The sequence below is a fragment of the Fistularia commersonii genome, chromosome 22, assembly GCF_037954325.1.
Source record: "Fistularia commersonii isolate RoL2024-O1a breed Wild chromosome 22, RoL_Fcom_v1.0, whole genome shotgun sequence".
Classification (NCBI taxonomy): domain Eukaryota; kingdom Metazoa; phylum Chordata; class Actinopteri; order Syngnathiformes; family Fistulariidae; genus Fistularia; species Fistularia commersonii.
Genome location: NC_141305.1, coordinates 867,393 through 872,604, shown reverse-complemented (window position 1 = coordinate 872,604; position 5,212 = coordinate 867,393).

Genomic DNA, 5,212 nt, shown 5'->3' with positions numbered 1-5,212 from the left:
CAACCTTTTTTTGCGCCACGGAAACCGGGTTTATGTAAGAAAATGTTTCCGTGGACCGGGAGCTTAAATATAGGGTTCGGGTTTAGTCCAGGCTCTTCCATCTTTACACTGCGGCTCAGAGTGGCTTGGGAAAATAAAATTATAAATATTTAATTGAAGTATATTTAATTAGTGTTAATTCCTTTTTTTTTTTACTTTTAGTTCCAAGTTGGAAGATTCAATGACCAAAAGACAGCAGGCAGAACTAGAGGTTGCAGAGATGAAGATGTTGAGGTTCTCTTTGGGAGTGACCAGGATGGAGAGGATCAGGAATGAGTCTATCAGAGGAACGGCACATGTTCGATGTTTTGGAGAGAAGGTCAGAGAAGCCAGACTGAGATGGTTGGGTCATGGACAGAGGAGGGATAGAGAATATATTGGTAGACGGATGCTGGAGTTGGAGCTGCCAGGCAGGAGGTCTGGAGGAAGACCAAAGAGAAGATTTGTGGACATAGTGAGAGAAGATATGAAGGTAGTTGGTGTGAGAGAGGAGGATCCAGAGAATAGGGTTAGATGGAGAAAGTTGACTGACACCTGAAGGGAAAAGCCAAAAGAAGAAGAAGTTCCAAGTTGGAAGATTATTGTGATCTTGAAATATTTAATAAAATTACATTTATTATTTTTCGACGCTCAAAATAAACGTCACACCGGCAGAAGCCGGTATACCCGCCGGCCGGTAAAGTCCCGATTTGCAGATGCTGTGCGCAGAAGTTCAGCAGCAGAAGTCCCATAAACCAGGTAAAATAAATATTTATGAAGATATTTTGCAAATATTTATTTTTCATTCTTGACTGACACAGTGATTTTTTTCCCGATTTATTTTTAAAATTCGGGTCAAGGCTCCGCTACACGCTCTGAAAGCCCAAAGCTCAAAATGAGTTCATTACATAAATAAAATTAAATTTTTTCCGTAATACTTTGTGAATTTCAGAAGCAACACACTTGTTTATACAAAGTGTAAAGGTAATAAAAAGCAATATATACAGTGGTACCTTTATTTTAGACGTCAGAAAGTAATTGCGGCTCCCGGTGTTTTCTTTTCCGAGGAAACCGGGTCCAAATGTCTCTTTGGGCGTTAAAGGTTGCCGCCCCCTGGTTTAGACACATGCATCCATTCATGCATCAGGTCAGTAACGCAGCTGCTCTGCAGGTACGGCGACCCCTGATGATGGAGGTTCCATCTTCTCGTCATTCAGTCGGTGTTCCCTCGGGACTTAAGGTTCTGGGAGGGACCGAAGTTCCAGAACCCCAGAGACTCCATGCATGAACTGATGGACTTGTTTGTACATGCGTCAAGTAGCAAACACCCCGTTTTGAGTTCCACATACTCAGTACTTTGCATCGACACAGCATAGCAGCATCACGTGCACTGGCTCGGATAATAAGCATAGTATGCATTGTTTACAGAACTGTAAGGTGACACAGTTACACAGAACTATTTTAACAAAAGTGCCTCATCGTATGTGCGTATGTGTGTGTGTGTGTGTGTGTGTGTGTATGTGTTTGGATGCAGGTGGTTGGTTGCAGGCGCAGGAGGCCTGTGTAGACCCTGTTCAAACCACTGGAGATATGAAAACATGTTTCTCTGTTCCCTCTATTTGTCTCCTCATCCCTTCTTCTCTTCAAAAAGAAAAAAAAAAAGAATCTCCTCCATGTTATACTATGTGCGCACAGCGCCATCTAGTGGCGGGAGTTGGTATCAGTCCACAAAATTAAATATGCGTCTACTAGTGAATCACGTGTCTTCTAGTGAATACCAAGCATTTCATTCATTCATTCCTTATCTATCCTGCTTATCTTGCCCCCTGAGATGCAGGGGGGTCATTGGACCAGAGGAGGGGGGTCACCCCAGACCTGCACCCCGGTGAACCCTCCTTTTCCTGGGACCAATATGGAGACCTACAACTATTCACTCATTCACTCACATGTGGTATAGAAACAAACTATTCGCCCTCTCATTCACACCCCGTAGGAGGAAATGGAGCTTCTCGCACACGCCGGGTTTAAAGTGTCGGATTTTACTGTGTGCTTTTTAATCATTTCACATTTTCTCATTGTTTTTGTAGTTTATTTGTTGTCGGCTCAGATGGAAGGCCGGAGAAAATGTGCCGACCGTGTGACAGGAAGTTGTGGAAACCAGTAGAAAGCGTAGAAGATGATTCAAAGTTTGCAAAACACCGTCAGCGTGGAGGTGCAGGGTGCCCTGCTTTTTTTTTTTTTCTTTTCCCCAACTTCCCCTTGTGATCGCACCCCACCCTCGTTTTCTATTCTGCTTTCTTTCTCAGTTCCTTTACTTGTCTTGCTCCATCTGCCAACCCCCATGCCAGACCTTCCTGCCACCCACCCTCCATCACCACACACACACACACACACACACACACACACACACACACACACACACACACACACACACACACACATCTCACTTAGACATTGTGAGATCCACCAGAGGGATACGTGTGTGTGTGTGTGTGTGTGTGTGTGTGTGGTGGGGTGGAGGGCTTCGGTGTGCATCAGGTGACTGCCAGTGGGGTTCGGATATCTGCATAATTTTTTTAATTTTCCAAATAAAAAATAATTATACATTTCTTTCTATACATATCATATACTTCAGAATATAATGCTCAAACAAAGAAGGGGAATGCTTGAACAACACAATGTAACTCCAAGTCAATCACGTTTGTGTGAAATCTAACAACACTGACTGATTTTGACTTGTTTTAAGGACATTAAATCAATGTTGGATCAGCCTGGAGTGTGTTTTTACACTTTCATTGGAGTCCAGACCTCCATGGGTTCACACATTGGATTTCCATTAATCATTTTTGTGTGATTTTGTTGTCAGCACATTCAACAATGTAAAGAACTCATGATGTCATAAGAATATTTCATTCATTCAGAGCTAAAATGTGTTATTTTAGTGTTTCCTTTGTTTTTTGGAGCAGTATATATACACTGCTCCAAAAAATAAAGGGAACACTTAAAAAACACATCCTAGATCTAAATGAATTAAATATTCTTATGAAATACTTTGCTCTTTACACAGTTGAATGTGCTGACAACAAAATCGCACAAAAATGATCAATGGAATTTAAATGTATCAACCCATGGAGGTCTGGATTAGGAATCACACTCCAAATTAAAGTGTAAAAACAAACTCCAGGCTGATCCAACTTTGATGTAATGTCCTTAAAACAAGTCAAAATGAATGTGTGTTGCTTCCTGAGTGGACACTATGATTTCACACACGTGTGATTGACTTGGAGTTACATTGTGTTGTTCAAGTGTTCCCTTTATTTTTTTGAGCAGTATATTTATGACTAAGCAAGCGTTACCCCATCTAGTGTGGTTTCACTCATCCTGATGTATCTCGTGACATTGTGGGTGGAAAGGGTCTTCTTGGGGTTTGTTTTGATAATAAATGCACCCCAAGAAGACCCTTTTGACTCTGGCTCTCCTGCAAGGTTGGTGCTTAGACTTCCTGCTCCTCTTGTCTGCATGCTGAAGCATCCACCAAACCCTTGGTAGCTTCAGACATCCTGGTCAGCGCCTTGCATGGCAGCTCTGCCGCTGTGTGTGTGTGTGTGTGTGTGTGTGTGTGTGTGTGTGTGTGTGTGTGTGTGTGTGTGTGTGTGTGTGTGTGTGTGTGTGTGTGTGTGTGTGTGTGTGTGAATGCAGTCCAGTGTAAAGCACTTTGAAGCCATTTAACCTCCTGAGCTATCCTGTCACAGTGTCCATCCCCTTAGCATTGTTAGCGTCATAGCTAGCATCGTACACTGGAACATCTGTCCCGAGTTCGGGCTGGAGGTCCCGGGATCAGGATGGAGGACATCTCCGAGGGCGATCCAGAACCACCGGGCCGAGATCCTGCGGGAATTTCAGTTCCAGATGGACAAACGTGTGATGGAGGACCAGACGGATATGGTGGAGGATCAGGAGGAAAGACCAAGAGAAGCTGGAGGAATACTGGTGGAGAAGATGTGGGGCATGAAGGCCAAAGTGGCCCCGGTGCTGATGGGCTCGCATCTCCACGTGACCACCAACCTGGGAGGAAAGGTCCAGCACAGCCCGGGAAGAACATCTCACATCTCCATAAGAGAGGAATCCTAGGAAGATCCCTCCACCTGCATGGTATATACCGTGTGGATACACACACACACACACACGCGTACATGTAAATTTATATGGAGTATTTATGGGCCTTTCTTTTCTCCACCTGTTTCATATAAAAACCTTAATATTTTTTTAATTTCATATTAATATTTTTAGTATGTTTAACATGTTCCTGGTGCTCTGATTTTCATTTTTAACCTTTACTGTCATTGTTGGAAACAAAAAAAAGTCTATCCATCTATCTATTTAAGACACTTTATAGTTTTCACCTGTTACTTAAGACACTCTATAGTTTATTCTTATTTCGTATTCTGCCTTTTCTCTTAGTTTTTTACTGTTTATACAATTTTCTACTATTGTTTATTATGGTTATACTTTTCTTGCAACTCTGGCACAACAATTTTGTCGGAATAAATAAAGTTGTTCTTATTCTTATTCTTATTCTTATTCTTATTCTTATTCTTAGTCTTATTCTTTTTCTTATTCTTATTCCTATTTTTAATATATCGTATTGGTCGGTGGTCCAAAAGGTCATCGGGTGACCTGCAACTATCAGAGATCAACAAGAAATATCAATGATAATCCTCCAATATGTCCACCATTGTAAACTGGCCCAAAAATGTATGGGAAATAATCAGAAAGAGAAATGTCACATTTTTAATTTCTCACACAGTGTGATGAAAACAAACACGCTTTTTTTGTCCCCCGTCGATCCCAAAAATCAAGTCGGGCCTCCGACGGCTCCCAGTTTTCCACATCCCCATGTGGATGTGCACCAACAAGAAACCTTTATTTTTATGCCTTTTCCATAATGCAACATGCTTTTGCCCTTGTGTGTGTGTGTGTGTGTGTGTGTGTGTGTGTGTGTGTGTGTGTGTGTGTGTGTGTGTGTGTGTGTGTGTGTGTGTGTGTGGACGTGAACAGTCTTGTTTTGGGTTGCAGGGAGGAGGCAGGAGGCAGGAGGCCGGGTCGGACGCGGGGCGCCTCTGCTCCCTCTCCCGCTCCCCCGCCGTCAGCGGCTGCCGGACGGATCCCCGCACCGTGAACGTCGCGGGGGCTT